This window comes from Hirundo rustica, chromosome 3 (genome assembly GCF_015227805.2).
Source record: "Hirundo rustica isolate bHirRus1 chromosome 3, bHirRus1.pri.v3, whole genome shotgun sequence".
Lineage (NCBI taxonomy): Eukaryota > Metazoa > Chordata > Aves > Passeriformes > Hirundinidae > Hirundo > Hirundo rustica.
In genome coordinates this window covers 39421552-39444023 of record NC_053452.1, presented here as the reverse complement: position 1 = coordinate 39444023, position 22472 = coordinate 39421552, and the positions used below count along the sequence as shown (strand labels likewise).

The window sequence follows — 22472 nt, the reverse complement described above, 5'->3', positions numbered from 1 at the left end:
AGACAGTCCACTTCTAGAGGAACATGTTTCAACTATGCACTGTAAAACAATCCTCCTAGTAAAATCAGCAGGAACTGTGCACTATTAAGTACACTGGATCAGCCTCCACATATGAGAACTTTCCTGCTGCTGCTGCTGCTGCAAAGGCAAAGAGTAGGTGATGCTTGATAGCCAGGAAAATCTCTCAGTTCATAACTGTAAAAAAGCTATTGAATGATGCCCGAGTGCAAGGTCTCATGCTTGGGACACCAGCTGCTTCCTGGTGACTGCAGCTAATTTTGGCAGTGGGGCAGAAGTGCGGGGCTGATACAATTTGAAGCAGGATACGGATTATAAACATTGCTTCCCTCAGATCTTGCTGTGCGCTGCTCAAATTTGTTTTCAAAGGCAGCTCAAATTAACCCTCCACCTCCCCCGAGGTTAGATCCAGTGATGTTTAAGACAACAAGCAGCCTTTGGAGTGGAGACCAGTCTCCTTCTCTCCCTTCCTCCAAGACTGTTTCCTTAACAATACAACTGCACCGGGACTTTTCCCAAGACAAAGTGCAATAACCGCGCTTTTATAATGCCCATTGGCAGTGTACGTGTGCTGCCGAGGACAGAGCCCGGTTAATTACGGAACTCTCTCGTCGTGCCTGTTGCACCAGCTAAGCAGCCAGCAAATAAAGAAAAGCAAAGACCATTCAACCCCTGTCAGCTCGTGTGCTCCCAACTCTGATTGCTTGTGATTGCTTTGGGGCGAGGAAGGTAACATATCAGATCTCTGCCAATGGCAGGTTCCAGTTGCTTGCAGACAGAAAGCTGCACTTTTTCTCCTTCTATAACAAGTAGTAACACAAGCAACAGTGGAAGCAGCCACGCCTTGTTTCCCTCAGTGGTGTCCCCAGCTGAGCTCCTTTGTGGGGTCTCCAGCAAAGGGCGAATTTGCAGCCCAGCCTCCACACTCGGTCACAAGAAACCAGGTCTGCATTCAGACAATCCTCGTGACAAGATCAATCTCAAGACCGGAGGATTCAAGCCACGGACTTTAGCAAAAACCAGAGAGGCCAGAAAACCTCAGTACCATTTAGTGTTTCATTAGCGGCTGTCCTCCTGGTGGCACTTTACTTTAGAAAATTACACTCAGGCTACAGACAGCAAAACTGAGGCATGCTTTTTAAAAAAGACTCGTCAAACATCAATCACAATGGAAAATAAAACCACTGCAAGCAGGCTGCTGCTCTGGGTGTGAGGCACAATTTACCAGCAGGTTGAAGCTCTCCCTAGCCAGCCATCAGACCATGGAATGTGATGACGGTGGCACAGGGCGCTGGTGCACAGGGACAGCCCGTGGGAAGGCTTCTGCCTGCACAACCTCCCTCCTCTGCCCAGCTGAGCCATGTGGCCTGTGTGAGCACTGAAACAATTGTTTTTACAGTGCCAGAGTTAGTTATGTCTGAAAGGCTGCCCACAAGCACGGTGAGCAGTGTCATTAGGCTGCTGGCTGGGCACTGGAAGATGGATGTGTTGTTCACTTTCGTGCAGGCGGTTAACAGCACAGCTATTTGGTTACATGAATTTACAAGCTTAGCTGCTGAATAGAGGAGACCACAGGTTAACAGCAAGGGGTGAAGGTGCTTGTAAAGGTGCAAGCTGAGCCCTGAACCAAGGTGATTACAGCTCGCTGGGAGCTCTTGAAACCCATTAGTGCCAGAGCAAGGAGCTGTCAAGATCCACAGATGAGAAGCCAAGTTTGCAAGCTCAGGGGCGACCAGCCACGTACAGGGAAGGGAATTTGCTTTGCTCTCACATAGTATCTCCCTCTTCTCTCTCCCTCACCAAACAGCCACCTGCAAACCAAACCCAAGCCTCCCCTGGCAAGGACAAGGGACTCTCAGGCCATCTTGTCCTTGAAAGCCACACTCCTACGTCCACCCCTGCACCTCCCCAGATCTCTGGGAAGCATCCCCACACTTGTCAGCTCCTCTCCAGAGCCACCAGAAGGTACTCTTGATCCCTAACCTGGATTAAGCCCTTAGGCATAGAGATCTGCTGTACACTTTGGAAAGCAACAGAAAATAGTTTTCCCTAATAGGCATCTTATTTCCCCATGCTGTCCTCTCCCCCAAAATAAATAAAGGTACTTCAAGGTGTCAGACAAGTCGTCACACTTTAATTTCTCCCCCTGGCAAGCCTAGCTACTAATTCAGTCTTGTTATAGTTTTCCCAGTAGGGACAAAATATATACTGAGCTTTGAAAACCCATTGTGTAGCAGCAATTGTTGCTGTAAGCCAGTGGCTCTTTTGCTTTGTTCAGCACTGTGTGCTTGCGTCTCCTGTGAGATATTGTTTTGTTAAGGCCTGCTATTGATTAAAAGGGAGAGGAATTGAATTCCAAATAGGAGCAGCTGAAACGTTCTAAAATGCTGCATAAAAAATGTGAACATTCAAAATAATCTTAAAGACAGGTAGCTTAGCTTTCCTAAACCAGATTATTTTTTCCCTCAATCCGTGCTCAGCACAGCATCCCACCTCAGGGCTGACTTGCAGTTCAAGCCCAGGGTAAGGGCGACATCTTCATCCATATCTTTGGGACTGACCGATGCTGCAGAGCAATCTGGGGTCTGCTCCAGGGGTGACACCAAGCTCCAGGGCACTCTAGAGGGAGCAGCCCTGGGCATTTCTCCTCTGTCCTAATGCAGCTCCACAGTTCTCAGTGTGGATATAGTAATAAGTAAATGGGCAAAAAGGTATCCCAGCCTCCTTCAGCTTCATCTTCTACCCAATAGAAAGAGATTGATTCTTCCCTGATTGAGCATCAAATAGTCTAGCTTTATCTACAACACAGGATTTTTCTCTCTGTAACCATGCCAGAGTAACAGGATAGGGGATGCTCTTATACAGCAGAGCAGCAAGGAATACTGTCCCAGAGCAGGGTCTGAACTCACCTGGCTACAGCTTCCCTGTAAGCAGTGGACAGGAAGGGCAGAAGCCCTACAGCTCCCCAGGCAGCAGCAGCAGCAGGAGCACCAAGTCAGATCTGCTTTTCTGCATCACCGTCACACAGCATGGACCGCTACCCATGCCCAAGCCCCAGGCAGTGGTCCCTGCACATCTTGGCCCCTTTGTGGCTCCAGATGGACTCTGAGCTGTACCACTGGCAGGCTTATGGCAGCTTCAGAGTCTCATGTTCCACGCACATGCCTGTGTACTCTTTAGGTCCTGTTGTGCTGAAACATAGAGGAATGAGGAAACTCCACAACACTGTTTTTCCTCTCTCTGGGCAAAAGTGTATTTCATTGACCTTTGGAGTAATTTAGGAGGAGGGGGGAGCTAGAGCGATGGGTTAGATTTCTGAATCTTCTTCAACCAGTTTCAGCATTTGCACTAGAAAAATAATCGCAGAGTTGCAACATCCTTTGTGTGACCTGCTAGGAGTAGTGGACCTACCACCTGGGAAAACCTGGTATCACTTAACAAGAGGGCCGTACGCAGCTGTACTGTAGGAATTAGTCAAAGAGATTAAAGAGATTTTGATAGGGAACAGTATAATTCCTTTAGGGTCTTCTGGCCATCCCAAAATAAATAGGAAATAATGCAGAAGAGTGTAACCCATATCTGTTTTATTGTAGGTTTTAATAGAAAACAGGGGGTTTTATAAGATCTGACATGCCACATGTTGCTGGCAGTCTTCGAATACCTAAAGTCTACTTGAGCCACTGTGCTGAAGACAACCTATCTGAAGACATATTGTCAGAGGCAGACAGGAGAAACCAGGTCCCTTTTCCCACTTTCTGATGGTGAATGGCCACAAACAAATGCAACAGAAAAGCACAAGGGACCACAGCTTGCCTCTCCACCACTGATTCTCATCCACTATTACCTTAGAGGCAATTAGCCTTTTTCTTCAAGAGTTTCAGCTCATTTTGCAGATTACTATGTCAACATTTAAGTATGAATGATAATGGCAGCACATCTGTAAGAACTTATCTTGGACTCAAGAGTTCTTAATAGATACTAAGCTCAGTACTAAAATCCTTATTAGAGGAATATGGAGCTAAAACACTGCCCTAAAGCAGGTGGTCTGGATAATATGCTTCCAGAGGTAAGATTCTGGCAGTGCTCCCTTCATGAGCAGTACCTTCCCAAGATAGCCATGCTCACCTGTGCAGCTCTCCCAGAACAGCCACTTCTGAAAGACAGGAACTCTGTGTGCTACATAGCACTATTGTACTGACAGTGTTGCATTTCAGCGTCAAATACAAATGTGTTTGGAAAAAAATAGAGTTACAAAACACAGGCACACTTTTCAAAATGTTGTTATCAGAGAGATTTCTGGATAAAGGAGCTGTGCTTGGCAGGGACAGTCCTGTGTCTCAGCTGAAGGAGCACCGGCAGTGATGCACCCCACTGTGATATGCGACAGTGTTTGTGGAAATAAGGAGACTGGGTGGATCAAGGGCATATGAAGATTACAGCAGCCTCCGCCCATGTATACATCCCTGGCCCCAGCCCAGGCTGCCACATAACCCCGTGTTGGACAGTGATCAAAGGGTTCATCGTGAGCTGAGAAAGTCACACAGGGGGAGGGGGAGCAGTGATCCCCAGCCTCCAGCCCACTCTTTGTTCAGCTTGCTCACAAGTTTCCCAGCTATGTTTGAGCTCCTGTCTCACACTCGCTGGCACTCAGACACTGCTGGTGGTTTCAGGGGGCTGAGCAATCAACCTTGACTTCACATTAACTTCATCCAAATTACATTTGAATCCTTTCTTAAAAAAAGAGTTTTAAAGCTCTTTGTTCAAGAGAGGGTGTAGACAGGAAGGCAAAAAAAAAAAAAAAAAAAAAAAAAAAACAACCCAACCTTAAAGCATGGGGGAAGAATTAGGTTTAGAAGAGCCCACTGGAGTTATTTCAATTAGTCTGGGTGCCAGAGACCTCTGGAGAAAGGCTCCTCTTAGAGCTACTGAAGTAGAACAGAGCATTTCAGGGTCTCACTTTCCCATTGAAATAGCAAAAGCCTCTTCCTCCGGATTCATTTATCTTCTCAAATTCACAGGGCTGCACTTGGTGCTGTGTAGCTCTCAGCAGCAGCTTACCTCCGACAGGTTTCACAGAAGTAGGTGCCCATGCCCTGGCAGGGGGGAGGCAAGCAGGCACAGTGGTGTTTTGAACCCTCAGACATGGTGGTTTGAGAAGTGGAAACAAACATTTAATCCTGGCACTAGTGAAATCCAGGGGCCTGCTGGTCCTTCCTCACCCTGCTGGTTTTTGGTGCTAGGGTGGTCAATGCTTTGAGGCACAGAGAATGAAACAGCCCTTGAGCTGGGGGATTGATCCATTTGTACCAGGCAAAGCTTTGCTAAGGTTCTTTCTTGATGAACCAAGCCCTCTTAGAGTTTACTTTCAGTATTTCCAAATGTTAGGCAAAATCCCCCAGCCAAAAAACTAAAAGGTTACAACAGGGAAAATCCTTGCCTAAAGGTCTCACACTGGCAGGACTAAGAGAATCTGACGTAGGCTACCAGTCAACTGCAAATTTCTAGGCTCTCTTCAGTCTCCACAATGTCACTAATATCCCCCAAAACCATCAAGCCAAGACACAGAGAAGCTCACTGACTGGTTTTCTTGAGAAGGTTCCTGCTGTTCCTGCCTCAAGTAGTTTGGCTGCTTCAGTGAGAAGCCAAGTGTCTGCGTACATTGGTCAAAGTGTGTGCAGCAGTGTTTGTTCACAGAAGCAACGAGAAGCACAGCAGTAGGAGGAACAAGGCTGGCTGGGCTGCACAGAGTCTCACAGGGGAGCTTTGTGCAGATAATGTGCCTGGTCCTATCTATTTTCACTGCAAGCTAACAGGCCAGATTTCTCAAGCAGAAGCCCCTAATTGACAAGAGTATGTACTGAAAGCTGGGAAGAGATTGATGGCTGACACTGAATGAAAGTGTATTTACTTTTGGCTCGTGGGGGTTTGGCTCTGTTGCTGATAGCAAAATGTCTGAGCCCAGCATCAGTGTGTATGTAGAAGAGTGAATATTTGTTGGAAAAACAGCCTGAATTATTCATGAAGGTTTTACAATCTTGAATCCTTTAATTCCTTCATGTCCGTTGTACAAAAGAAAACACCTATCTTCCCTACTTATAGATTTTGTAGAGCAAAACTGGCTGGCAAAGCTTGACAGTAGAAAGAAAACAAAAAATATTAATTCTTGAGAATAAGCTAGTGTGCCTCCCCTGCTGAAATTAACAGAGCTGCTGCTTGAAACAAAAGCTGACAGAGCTCTCTGGGAGGCAGTGGGCAGGTTTGTTTGCAGTTTAGTTGCAATCATCCATTCCAGCAGTATTAGCATCTTCCTCCAAATATTCAGTGCAGCTACAGACCGTACTCCGGGATAGCTGGGCTACAGGTTGGGTCCAGGTATCTGGCAATTCCCATCAGTGCACATTTGTTTTCCAGCTATTCCTTCCAGAAGAGGAAATCTGAGATAAATATTTGTTGTCACTTGAAAAAGGAGAGAAGACCTGAATTCTACAAACTGCTATTCGTATTCCAAGTTCTATATCAAAGCACTTTATAATTACTAGTCAAATGCAGGTCCCACGGCCCATGACTTTTCAGCAGGAGCTCATAGATATCATTAAATTTTAGAGTGAGCTTTCTTGCAGACAAGAAAATTAACAGAGGGGTTGCTGGTGTAATCCCTCATATTCTCAAAGGTTGTTGTAGGAGCTTTGAGCTGGACATTATCTCTCTACACAGAGCACAGAAATCTCACTTTGGACAGAAAAGCCTTCCACCTGAAAGCCTCTGTCTTACCTTACTTCAGAGGGCAGCAGGCTACAGGAGGAATGTCCTTTGTCAAGGGCAATGTCCAAATCTTTCAACCAGGGCTGCATCGTACCTCCAGTTTTCACACATTACTTCTCATTCTTCTGTATGGAAATTCCTCTCTTGTTCACAAGGAGCAGCTGGCTGCTCCTAGTACAGGAGGGCCACCAAAATGCACTGTATGCAAAGCTGCCCAGTGCACGGAAGAAACAAAGGGAAAAAGGAAAAATTTCTTCACTGACGAGCAATCTTACGCGTTACTTGTATCAACAGCGAGTAAACACTATTCAGGCAGAAAGATATTTTTCAAGCTGACAGAATGACTTCCAACCAGAGTACCTAGCAGAGCCTGGTCCAAGCACGCAGCGAGTGCTCGCAAGGCTCTTTTCACTTACAGTAGAATAGATGGGGCCAGACAGTCTGGCAGCCTCACAAAGGCACAATGAGCAGGAGCCCTCTTTCCCTGTATGCGTACAAACACAAGCACTCTACAATCTTTCACAGCAACACGCCAAAGCAAACACCAAATTGACTGTAGTATTTCAGAGAGATGGCCAAAGCTCACAGATATTTTCCATGTGATCCCCTGGAACAATCCACCGCTTTCATTAGCACAAATGTGAATATATGTGCAGTGGAGAAAAGAGAGATTAGTTTTAGAAAGTTTTAGAAAGGAACATAAACATAAGCGGGTCTTAGCTCGTCCAGGAATGATTCTGATCCCTGTGAAAGCAATGCCAAGGTTGAGTGCTGGGGTGCAGGATCAGTCCCGTCCCACACAAAGCATCACTCTTTGCTTCCAGGTTTGGTTAACTGACAGTCACAATGCCTAAAAATCCTGTCCTCCTTGGCACAAGCTGATTTTCTTGAAGGCAGGTGAAGCACTCACATCCTTCTGCTCAGACACAATCGCTGGTCATAAAATAGCAATGAGTTTGAGGCAATCAGCTGGAGCGTGGCAGCTGGGAGAGCCAGCCTTAGTGCGCTTGATGTAAACAGCAGCAGGAGCTGAAAAGCTGCGGGGCCACATCCTGAATGGCTCCAGAAACACCGATCATCCTGTAAGGCCTGCAATGAATCTCAGCACCCCATAGCAATGTGTGACGGGGCCAATTAACAGATGGTTAGATTGCAACCCCAAAAGTGGCAGAACAGCATAAGTGTAGTATTGTGCAGCAGTATTTAGTTGTGATTCATCATTTTTGCAGTCTATTTTGGCCACAGACTTGGCTTGAAGTCCAGTTTCACAAATGGTCATCTTCAGCTGGCAATCCGTGGAGCCATGGGATTGGGAGATATTTCCAGAGAGCTCTTAAAAACTGTGAAGCCACAGTCTGAAAAATGCCTCTTTGAAACCCAGTACCAGGTGAAGCACTCCCTGAAGGCTGTTCTTACTGTTGCTGTGTGCCTCAGTGGCACAAAGATGAATTTTCATGGAGCTATGGGAGAAATCCATTTTAAAACTGGTTAAAACAAATTAACAAAAAGGAATTACTTTTAACCTGAACGGGTTCCCCCGATGATTTGCTATGTAGCTGCACCACACCTTTGCTGGCACCACTAAATTAACACAGGAGTGCAAAGGAAATGCTCCTCAAATCGCACCCTAAGGAAAGGAAGGCTACTGCCAGTAGACTGCTATGGCCCACTTTCCAATGGGAAACCTCGGACAGCTGGGTCTGTTGTTTCAGCTGTCCAGCACATTCAGCACACTGAAACTAGTCCTAGCCAAGCTAAGTCAAGGACCTGAGCTGCTCTTAGGCTTACCTGTAGCTCTCTCTTCCCCCAGCTGAACAGGCCCAGGACCCACCACCTCCTCTCACAGGGCAAACAATCCATCTATGGAGGACCTCAAGAATTCCCATTAAAATTTTATTTATTAGGCTAAACTCTCACTTAAAAACCTACATTCACAAGACTCACAAGACTCTCATACCACTACAAAGCGAAACTCAGGAGAAGTTTCCCAGAAGACTTGTGACTCTCATGTGAAACCACCATAAAGAAGATTTAGCAGTTGTTGCAATAAAAACCTTACTCAACAAAGATGACTGCACTAGGCTCAGCCTCCAGCACACTAGGGCCATGCATAAGGTTTCACATGAAGGTCATGAGAGGCTTCAAACATTTCAAAGTTTCAAAAGAAGTATCATAGCAGAGAAACAAAAGAAGGGACATCTTTCGTCTGCCTGCTAACCCAAGGGGGTCTGGCTTGCCTGTATGGGGTGCATTCAGCAAAAGCTCCCTACAGCATACCTTTGGAGGGCCCTTCAGACAGCATGGACTTCCTGGTTTTGAGAGACAATTCAATGATTTTCGGTGGAGAAAGACTAAGGAAAGCACTGAGATGACTGACACAAGACACCCTCCACAAAAGTTAGCCTTTGTAAATGCTATCCTCTTCGCGATAAAGTACTGTAATTTCTTTGTTGCAATTACAGCAAGGACAAAGTTTAATCAGATCATGTATTAATTTGTCAATTTATTTATTAATCTTTGTTTAATAAACTTATCTATTAATTTATTTTCATATTAGATTTTCTACGGGGAAAAGTACGGGGAAAAGTCCTACTCTGTTCATATACCATCCATTTTTTCATTTTAAATGCGAAATAAGATGAATTTTAAACCTAAGATTGTTACCTGCAGCACCTTAGTTTTCAGAAATCTTATATCCATGTCTTCAATAGTGCATGACATATGTATGTTTTATGTAATACATACAGATGGCTGAACACCTGAAAAAGAGAGAAATAATAAACTTAGAAAAGCCCACATCTTAAAGTAATATATTAAATTCTGGATACACCCTTTCAAAAAGCATCCAGCAAAATGAGAAAGGCAGCAAATGTGAAAGGGATGGTAAGAGGAAAGGGTCACCTTCCAAAAAAGGGAGACTAAATAATCCTTGTAAAAGGAGGAGACAACAGAGCAGGATAAAGCAGACAGCTCTGTGTTATAAAATAGAAAATGTCAACAGATAACTATTACCTACTGCTTTTCTTAACACAAGTAAGAAGGCACTGAAAGAAAACATCAGGCTGAAAGTTGGTAAGCAAGAACAAAAATGTACTATTATACAAAGCCATGTGAGAGCACTGTGTGATGCACCACCATGGGACGGTGTGAAGCCCCCAGGCTGTCCAAAGAATTGTTCAAGAAGTGATTAAAAAAAGTAATAAAAGAAAGGTGCCTTCAGGACTTTGGGACAGGCACAAACACATCCCGTAGCCTAGAACATCCCAAGCTATGCAGGATGCAAGGATCAGAGCCGGTTACAACGTGGCCAGCATTACTGTACGCTTGCCTTCTTTCTTGTTTTTCTTCCCCAAGCACTTGCTATCGGCCACAGATAGACACAGGGAAGAGAAGGCTCTGGGGAGCTGAAAGGCCCTGCTCTTGTATTTTCCCTTCAAGATTAGTCTGCTTGAGTGGCATGCTCTGTCACTTAGCCAGGCTTCAGAGGCGACAGCACGAGGCAGGCTGAGAAGAAGCACCGCAACACCTCTAAATGCTTCTGAGAAAAATGATCCCTCTTTCTTTATTATGATATAGCTTGTCATATAATAGCAATAATCACAATTGCTTTGTAATGTACTTGGAGCAGCTTTGGAGATTGATTAAATGCTTCGGCTTCCCTTCAGCTTTAATCAACCTGAGCAGCTGTTTATCGCTCAGAATACTTTAGATCAATAGAGCTTATACCTTTAAAATAGTATGGTCCACACCAGCTCCCTTAAAGCTGCAAACAGTAATTACAATAAAATCGTACTCTGTAGAGTTAAAAGTAAAATTCTGTAGAGTTATAAGTAGGGGTTATAAAACGGATAAAATCACCACAGCCACTAGCACAAGACACTTTTGAAACCTGGCCTTTCCTAATTTCAAATTTGTCCCAAGTTCTTTGATAAGGGAGGGGCTGGAAAGGTTGTGAGCAAAATTCTGCTCAAACCCTGCCAGCAGCTTAAACAAGAGGCAGGAGATGGACACCAGCCCCACCAGCCTCACACCTGTTCTCCAGGAGTCCAGCAGCAGAGGAAAGACCAAGGGTAAGTCCTCAGCACAAATGAGAATACCTCAAGTTACATGGCAGTACAGGGCCAAAAACCATCAGTTTTAATGATTCTATGAAATACACCTATGTCTTGTGACTGTGTCAGCAAGCAGTTTCCAAGGCATTACAGCAATAAAGCTTTAAGCATATTTTGGTTATGAAAAAATAAGCAAAATCAAACTAAAGATGGTGTGAAAACTTCTACAGGTTCAGGACCTCATTCTTTGCATTAATCATGGTACATTAAGTTGAAAGTTGAACTCCAGGCATAAAATCATCAAATCCAGATGAAACACGCTGGAAAAGTTCATTTCATCATACAGCCAGACAAGACAAGGCAAACTCTTGGCTGGTGCCTTGAAAAGACAAATATTTGGATAGGAAAAGAAAAAGCAGTTCAAGTCACTGCTTCTAAAATGATATGTTATGGAAAATCATTGCATCACTTTTGCTAGCAGTTCACAGTTACTCATTAATTTTGCAAAATTGCAGTGGCTGCTGCTTTCTGAGGTCTACTGGGGCAGCACAGCATCTTGCCTGCTCATAGGGGAACAAAAAGCGATGTCCAAGAGGACTGCCACGTGAAAAATAGTGTTTACGTGGAAGATGACAAGATTTGGTTCCTTCTATGCATGCCTAGGACCTGTGTTTAAAAGAGACAACAGTGGGACTGTTTATTCCACCTGCACACCCACAGAAATACAGGTCCTTTTATACAGCAGGGAAGACGCCATAAAGCAGTATTAATGTCATCTTGTGTCAACAAATACATAGCACACCGGGATTTGGACCCTTTTAGGTGGTCTAGCCCTCTAACCCTCATCTGATCCCAGTACTAGGCAGAGGAATGAGAAAATTGTCAGGCAAAATATGCCACATACTACATTTGCTTTGTTAGACATTGAGGCATATTAAGTAAATGATCATTAAAATCCAATTAAGAACACGGTGAAAAAGACTCTGGATATTTAGAAGGCCCCAGCCTTCCAGTCAATCAGGCGAAAAAAGAAGAGAGTGGATAAAACAAGATAAACACAGCCTGTCATTACTGTTGCCATTCGCAAGAGGAGAAATGCTGGATAACCTAGAGCTTTTCCACTTTATTATATTTTGCTGTTTTTCTCAGATGCATCTAGAATTTCAGCTGTTAAAAAAAGGAGGGAGATGAGAGAAGACGGACCCTTCATGTTATTTTATGAACCCAGCAAACGTTTCACACATTTCAATTTCTCCCACTATGTGTTCCTTTTCACACTGCTAACCACTTGAAAGCCTCTTGCAGGGGAGAAGCTACCAGAGAAAATAGTTTTGGATGCTCCTTGTTTATTATATGCAGATTAAGCAGTTCTTATTAACTCAGTCTTCATTCTTCCTTCATAGGTAGCAGTACTATGATATTATTTGCAAGCAGCCAAGGTAATTACCATCCAGCAGGGTCCAATTGTTTTCAATTAAAAGCTTGACTGAAGTCTTTAGTTTTTAATACCATTGTGACCATCTGCTTTCACTGAAGTTCATCAGCAAAGGCGCAGACCTCATTCTAATGCTGCTTAATTATATGGAGGAACTTTTTTTTTTTGGTCAGAGGTTCATTTTTTCCTGCTAAAGAAATGGGCAGCAACAGGGCTGCCTGGCTTCTCTAATAGCCTGCAGCAAGATGGAGTATCCAGGAAGATCATTACCTTCCTGGGAGATCCAGCTGTTATTGCACTGACAAAAAGATCCAGGGGACCAACAGGAAAAAGCAGTTAACCTCAGCTGCCCTCCTCCCCATTCAGTCACTTGCCTCCTTTTTCTACCAGCAAATCTGAAAAGGCCACAAGGAAGAGGATTTAATCTAAAACAGAGAGTACGATGCTCCCCGGCAGATTAGATTTTCAGACTTGGTTCCAGGCCAGGAGCGCAGGCAGGCTCTCCCGCCTGGGCACACATCCCCTCATCGCTGCACATGCAGTGAATCTTTTGCAGTCCTGTATCATCTCAGATCTGAGGATCTTCAAATCCCTTACAGGCATTCATTAAGCCCCGTGCAATCCCCAGGAGAGGTAAGTAAATATAATTTTCCAGATGGGGAAATTAGGGCGGCAAGAGGTTAAGTGACTAGCCTGAGGCCAAACAACAAATAAGTGGCAGAATCAGCATGAGGATCTGCCAAGTCCCAGGTTTAATGAAAGTCTCTCGAGTGCTCAGCTCCAGAAAAGGAAAAGCAACACCCCAGTCCTCAAATCCTCAGGACACTTAACTCATTTACTGCAGCTCTGCTTTATATGTGCCAGTGCTAATAAGCGTGACTCTTAACATTTCCAACTGCACTGTGCGCAGAAAGGCATTTTGTAGATTTAATGCAGGAACTGCTGTCTCAAGGCAGGGAAGCACGCTTGATGTTGGTCCATATCATCGGCCCAGGCAGGCACACAGCTTCCTTACGGGTGCCTGCTGCCACTTCCCTTCACACATGGCTATTTCCAAGGACTGGCCCCCTGAGAGGCAGGTACTTTGCCAAACACCAGTTAAAGAGGAAAAATAAGTGGTACAACACTGTCAAAGCTGAGGAGATGCACTGTCTTGCTCTACTGGCAGTTCAAAACCATGAAATAAGAAGCCAAAGGGTTTTCCATCCTCTAGGTTGGCCACATAAGTAAATCCATCACTCCACTAAATCACAGAACTGTTCAACCAAGACTTAAATCTCTGCTCCTCACTAATCTTTGGGGAGACAGGAGGTTGGGTTCCACCTTTGCCCCAGGGGTGCCTCTCTCCTTGGCACGTGTCTCCAGTCCCAGCGTGGGGTGCTGGGCCCAAGTAGCGTTCCCTCCCAAAGGCCAGCAGTCCTGATCTGCCATGGTACGTCAGCAGAAGCACTAAATCTGCATCAAGGCTGTTAGACAGCCAAGCCCAGGTCTTTTATGCTATACTGAGACCTCTGCAGCTCCTCTGCAGCAAAGGCATTGAAACAACTGGAATCTGACGCTTGGGAGATAATTACTTCAGAAAATGGTGTAAATGACTTCAGTATTTTGAAAGGCTTGAGGTGTTTGCTGCTCAACTACCTTCAGCTATTTGCAAATGTAATGCAATTTGTTTCCATACAGATTTCTTTTAAAGCTGTGTGTAGTATGTGTCCTAAATACATAATTACACACCAGAGTATAATGGCTCATTCGGGTTTATTTTGTAACCAATATGCATTTTAAAGGCGAATTCTGAAGGAATATGCAGCAACGAACATGCAGCACACTTTCAGACTTCTTACACTTTCACTCCTAAGATGCTCCCAAAGACCTATTCCTGCCAGAGACACAGATATGAAAGAATGAGAAATAAACCCTTTCTTTAAGAACTACCTTGAAGGAAACATAATGGCCCTGTTAAGAAAATAGTCCACTAAAAACATTTTTGGCATGGATGTCTTGCGAATTGGATGGCCTAGGAAATTAGTAATAAGACTTTGCATTTTTCTTTCTGTGTTTGAAACAAATCTGTGCTCATAGCAATTTGGCATAGCTATTCCAAAGAGTTTTTCAGTGACCTATGTAAAATCATTTGGCACCGTTCAACTGGGCAACTCATACAGAGTTATGTATTCAATGCACAAATTACAGGGAAATTTCAATTCATTTCCAATATACTCCTTATAACTCCCCCCAAAAGATGGTTTCTAGTGAAGAGCCCTTCACTGACATGAGCAATAATGCATCAATCAATACATACAAGTGAAAGGTTTAAACAGTAGTCGGACTGATGGGAGTAACCCAGAGTTCATCTTTAAGAGTACTTCAGAAAACCATTCTCACTTCAGTTATTAGTAGTTAGAATAAGCTGCCTTATTCACTAGTTACAGCCAAAAATATTTGGACTGCTTTCCTTCTTTTGTAATTCCCTGAGTTGCCCTAAGAAAAGGAACTGCCTTTTGATAGGAGTGCATGACCAGCAATGCTTTTCCTCACATGTCCCCAGCAAGCTCCTAGCAGCATGAAGCGCTCCAGGTCCATCCTGCTTAATTGGAAGCATTTAAAATTGAGATCAGGTGCCATCTGCATCAAGCACCAGGTACTTCCAGAAGATATCTAAGATCTACACCTCCCATCAGAAGCATCTTTCTTTCTCCATCAACTACAGAAGCAATTTAACATAAAAAGGCCCTCAGTTCTGGCAGCTGAGTTAATTGCTCAAAGAAAAAAAAAAAAATTGTGCCTGTTTGAAACTATCTGTTAACTATATTTAAGCAAAAGAGCTACTGGATATAAGAAGTTCCCTGTATTAAAGATGAAAGGGAGAGAAAGACATTACTTTCTGCCTTATGGTCATTGTGCATGTAGGTCAGTGAGGCAAAGCAAGAGGTGAGATATCGTGAGTCTGGAGCCCACTGAGCAGACAAGGCCTGCACATAAACATCCATGAAGTATAGCTATAGCCTTCCCAGTTTATTTCTGGAAGTGCAAAAAAAGTCTGACATTGAAAGAGACAAGGGTGTTTCTATGAAAAGTAATAACCTCTTCATTATCAAGTGAGATAATCCCATTTTCTGTACAGTTTCAATCTGTTTTAAGTAAAAAATCCAAATATCATTTTTCTTTCTCCTTGATATTTTTATGAATTCAATTAAAATACCAGAGAATTTTTAAATGAAACTATATGGAAAATTACTCACAGCACTGGGATCTTCCCAGGTGATCTGCAGCACTTCTCTGCTGGAGCTCCAGACCATGGAAGGCTTCATTCATTTGCCTTCTTTCAAGTCACACATTCACCGGGTCCAGATGGGATCTGAATTTTCAGCATACACACTTGAGGTCAAAGGGCTGCAATATTAGCATTAAGATTTTACCACACTCTTTCAGACCTGAGAAAAAATTAGATTTCCAAATGCATCTGTATTATAACAACTACATTATATCTCATAGTCTGTTCTTTTTAGATCTAAAAACATTGCAATTCAAGTCAGAGGCAGCTGAGCCTAATGAGATGAATCAGTGGAAAAGGACCCTTTGGCCTCAAGACATGAGAGGTGTGCCACACCAGTCAGTCAGCTGAGGGGAAGGCTGATTGCTCCTCTAGGTCTTTATGGGTGATCTCTCTATTTTTGTTTCTTGAATTCTTGTAACTCTTCCCCCCCCCAAGTCAGCTCCCTGTAGACTTTCTTAGAAACAGTGGCAAAATGCTTCAGATTCAGCTGCTGGTAAGGAGAAAAAAAGCCAGTATCTCATGCTTTGTATACTTTTTCCTCTTCACAAAAGGAAAAGCTCACTCGTTGTTTTTTTTCTCCTGTACTTATCCCTTCTTAAAGCACCCAGACAGCTTAAAGACATAGATGTAGAGTCTCCAGAATCTATGTGAAAAACAATATTATCAGAGGATCAATCTGAAAACCTGTGTTTCAATGAGCTTTGTGCCATTTCCTGAATAACAACTTCAGATCTCATGTACTGTCTTATAATTACGAAGAATATAACTTGGTATAGAGTGCACTGTGTCAGCTTTGATTATGCCAGCAGAGAAAGACATGAGATACAGAGAAAGAATAAAGGAAGAATGATGGCTGTCTACTGGCTTATCAATTTACATCTCTCTACAGTAAATCTAAGTCCTTTGTGCTGTCAGTCATGCACTCCTACAGCAGTGATTGCTGGAATATGAAAATCACAGCTTTGAGATCCATTTGTACATTCACGTATTTGCACAGCCTTTATGGGTTTATTGCTTCAGTGGCTGCAGCATCCCCCATCAGCATGAGTCCTGTGATTTGAGGCTTGCCCCCACTATGCAGCTTTTGTGAAACAATCTATACCAACACCGTGAATCACTACCTTTTCAGTTCAAATTGTGAAGGAAAATAGAAAAAACCCTCAGGATATTGCAAAGGTAATAAACGATCATGTGTTAGATGACCTATTTCAGGCCTATAGATTTCAATATTATGTTTTGATTGCGGCTAAAAATAATACACCTCCTCATCAAATATTTACTGTGACATAAATAGCCACCTAGCCAACACTATGTTTTTGAACACATTGACAGCAATTGCATATTTTCAGCTGAAATGACATGCTGGAGGTTAACAAAGATGAGAACACATGAACAAAAAAACCCACCTCACTGCTGCCATCACCCCTATAGCAACTGTCAGGAGCAAAGAGCAGCTTCCTGGAAATTTCAGAGGCATGGAGTTCAGAAAACAAAAAATCATGCTTGTCGCAGGCACAGCACATGGTTATGCACACAAACACGCTCCACAACTAAATTTTCTATGAGCTGAGCAATAATTTAGGGCCTCACCCTCCCCAGCTCTCTCCCATCAGGACCCACAGCCAGGACAAGGTCAGCAATGTTTCTTGCTGTTGTAAAACACACGTGGTCATAGAAAAGTGTTTTTACAAACCTTTTATGCACCCTGTGAGGTCAAACACTCCACCATATAAATTTCCCACCGGGCCACAGGTAACTAAGCAAAGAGGAAGAAAAGAATCAGAAACTATCCTTGCTCTAAGAACTGCTCTCAGCTATTTTCCTACAATGGAGTTAGCATTAAATTTTGTAGCAGAATACTAATCCTCATCCAAATACGTGAATACTATTTGTCTCTAATGGGATAAGAATTGTGATGCAAGAAAAACAGAAGCCACTGGAAAATATGGAGTGATAACCAATTATTGCTGATTTCCTGAACTTACATAAGTTGATCAGAATCCCTTAGAAAACTCTCCAAGAAATGTTTCTGTCTTAAAATTCTCTGCATTAAAAAAGTGAAAACTGTCATATTCGTGTGCTCGGCTTCTGAGCTGCATTCTGTAAGGCAAGAACGATTCTTCCAGATCAGCAAATCTGTACAATATGGCAGTGTTTGGTTCCCACACTGAATAAAACATGGTCTGTCCTTTCTGATCATTTATTAGACTTGGCATTATTTTCCCACTATAAACATTCCTAATAGCATTGGACCATGTTCATCATGAAGTAACAAGAGGAACGTGAAACCGCTCCTTGTCTTTAAAGTAAACACATACATTGTGTTTTGGGGCTTTTCCTTGAGTTGCAGCTGAGGTATCTTAATATTTAGCAGTCCTTAGGGCTACTACCACAGAAGGTTGTTTCCTCTTTGATATCTCATAAAATCCCAAAATTCCTTTCTGGGAAGAAGGGTACAAGTAAATGACGACAGAGAGAGAAGGCTGATAACATTTTCACAGTTTTATTTTAGCTGAAAAAGATATTTGAGTTCTGCAATTTGATTTGAACCTGTAAGGGGAACAGCATTTGTTATTGGAAATAAATAACCCTAAACAGTATTTGCTCTTTTTGCAGCTCTTCGGACATCTGCACGGCCTCCACTCAAAGCCAGTCTCCCTTAAAGCAAGACAACCACCCCCTGCACCATCACAAAGAACAGCACTAGGATGAACCTAGGGTCCAGTGGAGTCAGTGGCCTGTTAATGGCTATGGCCAACTGAGGATGTTCAGGAAGCAATAAAAGAGAAAAGAAGGGCCACAGTGAGCTACAGTTATGGCCTTGCATTTCTCTTTCATGGTTGTGTATCATTTGAATGAGAATGAATTTTTATTTTAAGCTGCTGCCTGCTAAAAATGCCCTGATAGGTCAAAGGTAGAACCCAGGATATAGTGCAGTGAATTTCTGGTCTTGAGTTTTGACTACCAGGTTTTGAAAATTTTGCCAAAACACTGAAGATGTATCCGTGCCCATAACACAAGCGAGTCCATTAAAATGCTCCTCTGTCTTTCTTCTACTCCATGTTCTTTCACCTCTGAGACATGTTTTTGCATAAGAAGTGCTTGAATGACAGCCCTAGCAGCCATCTATCACACCACAATAATAAAGGATTAATTACCTCCGTCATCAGCACTCTATTATTATTTGTAGCACCAAGTGCCTGCTCTATTTTTGTGAGCTAGAAATGCCTGGGAACACCGAAAAGAAGACACTGCATTAATTCAACAAGTCTGCTAGCCTGCACCTGTGTTTAATTAGTTACTCTCAAATCAGACCTGTGGAGCCAGGAGCTGCAAGCGAGAGCACTGCTGACTGCTGGCCTGGCTGGGCTGCCAGTGTAATTAATTGCATTCTTACTGTCTCTCTCTCCTCTGTGCAAACAAAAGTTAATCATTTACTGGGAAAGTCTGAGCTGATGCTTCTCCACTGTTTGAGGCAGTGTGTAGAACATTTCAATGAGAGCATCCCCCACTTCATGTTTACTGCTTGCCTCCCAAAATGATGTACTGACCACGTTTAGGCCGCTGGAGACCTACACGCAGGCAGGGGGTAAGAAGGTATAAAGAAAAAAAAAAAAGGAAGTGAAAATCTGAACTAGTGTAAGTGCTGACCACAAAAAAAACACCACACAGCATCTATCCCAAACCAAAGGCTTCTTTGAGCAGAGGTTTGGCAAAATGAAGGCTAATAACCTTGCTGTGTTGCCATCCTCTTGCCTTCACCTTTAGTGTTCGTGTAAGCTTCAAGCTATTTGTACACTATAATGGTTGTACCCCCAAAGCACACTTTCAGAAAGAGGTAAGCATCATTATTGCTGTTAAATGCATGACAAAGAGACTAGCAAGGGACCTTCTCCAAAGTTTTCCCAAAACCAGCAGAAAAGCAAGGTGCACTGCACCTTTGCATGGCTGTTGTTTCCAGCACAAGAACATTCCCCTTTGCTGGGAGCTCAGGTGACCACGGGCACCAGAAGACTGGTAAGAGGCCACTGCAGAAACAGAGGCTTAGGCATGGAGATGATACCTTCGAACCAGGCAGAACCTGTGGGGCATGTCTGAACAGAGAGAATGGGGTACAGGTCTGAACTGGAGCCTCGCACTTTCATCATTGCAAAGGAGCAGGTTGGTTATCGCTCACAGCTTTGTGTTCTGCTCCTTCATCCAAAGACAGCCAGCACCATTTCCGAGTGGCATAATGGGGCTGGAGCAAGGACCAGAGGGAGAGGGATGGCAGAGCCAGCCAAGTCTGGGGACAAGGAGACAGTTCTCTTCTCTGCTTGCTGGAATGACCTTACGAGGTGATGTGAAGTTTTTTCCGTATGATTAGACTGCAAATGGACCGTTCTGCAAAGGGGGGAGAAGGACTCAACCAACAACAACCTTAGAAATTTTTGAAGCACACTATTTAGAAATTATGGTCTTTCTTTTTATTTTACTATTATTATTATTATTATTTTGTGCTTTGAGAGCACCCTGGTACATTTTTTTTTAAATAAATGGCATATACTTGATCAAAAATGCTAAAATGCTGGTTCCAGTGAATTACACAGATAATTAAGTCTAATTTCAATAATGCTCTGAAAGACTACTAATAAATCTTTGGGCTCATACATTCCTTGAATATATACAAGCTACTTCACGAGCACCAAATTCCACCCTCGCAGCTCCTTTTCTGTCAAGCTTTGGCAACCCCCAGCTAAATTCTCCTGTCAGTTATATCCTGTAAGTCTGGAGCAATTGCTTGTCCTCGGTGGCATAACTCAAGCTTACAGCTGTGTAAATGAGCACAGAATGTAGCTTGAGATGTTGTAAATCTGACCTTCAGCTTGCTTCCATGAAAGGGGAAAACCCAGGAACTTGTTTTCACATTCACTAAGCTTCTTGAAAAACTACCCTGCATAAATATTATGATTTCAGTCACAGACATAGCAGATTTAAAATGGAGTTAAACCTGCCTAGTTTCTAGGTCTACCAGGAGGGGGAAAGATGACAAGTATGATATTTATGAGCTACCACAAGCAATGCTTGCCTTTAAACACTGGCACGCACTTTGGCCTCTTACCATGACACATCAGGACCTTCAGCTTATTCTAGGTCAGTGCTTGACCTCAGGACGCTGCAGCATTTTTTATCCAGCAACACCTGAATGTTGGAGGTCACCCAGCCTCCAAGGATGCCGACTGACAGCCTCCCAACCCACTCAGATGGGTCTCTTGTTTTGAGGGTGCCACAGAATTTGTGCCTCACAGACCACACCTGGAGAGTGTGAGACTGCTATGCACCACTACTCCTGCTGAGCTGTTCGCTCCCTGATCCCGTGAAAAGCTGACCCAGTTTGGGGTCATATCTTTACATGGGGATGGATGGGTTCAGTCCTAGTGTCCTCACAGGATTTTGCACTGGCTCAGTGACACTTCTGCCTGTGCTTTCAAAATATCCACAAGCAGATGGACCAGGGAAGTGAAATCTCCCTTTTTTGTCCTGACACCTCATGGCTAGCAGGCCCAGCAAATAAGAAAACCACACTCTTTCCCCGGCTCCTTTAGCCACCATTTCTCTGAATGGTATTATAGTTGACTTGACAGGTAGAGGGTGTGGTAATATAGTTACCAAATAGAGTTAGAAGAATTAATATAACAAAAAAATAGGCCTCTAAACAAAACACCAAAAAGACAAGGGAAAATAATAACTGAAGTGCCTTTTGCACATGGAAGCACAAGTTAATTAATTAATGATTTTTCTAAACAACTGGTTTTGGAGAAAACACCATTTGCATCATTTGCCAAGGTGCAGTACAACCCTTGCAGGGCTGCCATTTGCAGTTATGAAAGAATAACTGTATTATTACCAATGTACATGTCTGAAGGGTTAGCTAGTTTCAGACTAGGAAGAAAACCCCACCAAAATACTGCATGTTAAGTACTCCTATACATGTTGATTTTGATCATCAGATTATCTCTTTGCTCTGATGTCCACACTACATTCAGAAATTTCTACCAGGCCACTAAGTATAACAAATTGCTGGCCTATACATTTCAGAATTTTAGCTGTCTAAAGAATAAAGTGATGGCTTTGTATTACAGCACAGAGCTGGACAAAGCTGGACAAAGATGCATATATCAGTGGCAGCAAAGATATTTATCTACAGATGAAAAGCTTGCAGAGGATATGTCAGCATTTTATTTGCTTCTAGACTGCATTATCAATCTTTGGCATTACCCAAACTTAAAAGTCATTGCATTATGCAAAATACTTTCAAACAAGCAGCATCTCTTGTCTTCATTTCTAACTTTCTTAAAGCATAATTTGATGCATTACCATAAATGAATGAAAGAGCCACAGAATCTCATCAAAATGAGAAGGAAGAGTGGATCTGAGTCTGATGACCTGTAATTTGCCTGCTATTGGGGGCCTGCTTTTAAAAAATGGACCAAACTCACTTTGTGCTGATTGCTAATTTAACCACTTTAAATATTTTAATATGTAATCTCCATTTTTCTTTTTATATTAAGGAGTGAATGCACTTCCCATTTTAATTCCCAAACTGATATATAATCTCCATTTTTCTTTTTATATTAAGGAGTGAATGCACTTCCCATTTTAATTCCCAAACTGAAAAAGCAATGGAACAGTGTTTGAAGGAACCATTTCAGAAACACGTCAGTTCAGGCACGTACCTGGAGACGGCAGAAGTCGCAATATTCTTGACTAGCATCATCAATAGACTACTAGGAAACTTCAGCAGGTCAGCTAAGGACCTGTATTAATGATAAGAAATAAGAGAGAATTTCTCTTTACTCAACAGTGAGCATAGTTTCTGTGATAAAACTTTCCAAGTGCATGGTTTGTCCTGGAAACTGTGGGATCTGAAAATTCTTTTGCAAAAAAGGAT

The 22472-nt window shown here is 43.1% G+C and overlaps 1 long non-coding RNA gene across 2 annotated transcripts; it reads right to left on the bottom strand.

Annotated features, from left to right (window-relative positions):
• Positions 1–4971: 4971 nt before the first annotated feature.
• LOC120751173 (uncharacterized) lies at positions 4972–22342 on the bottom strand. 2 transcript variants are annotated; one of them, XR_005700293.2, is made up of 5 exons: positions 22258–22342; positions 17235–17297; positions 15507–15657; positions 9445–9539; positions 4972–8240 (listed from the first exon to the last, which is right to left on the bottom strand). It is a non-coding gene; the product is annotated as an uncharacterized LOC120751173 (long non-coding RNA). The 2 variants fall into 2 exon arrangements; XR_005700295.2 differs by having other exon boundaries at positions 15507–15622.
• Positions 22343–22472: the final 130 nt, after the last annotated feature.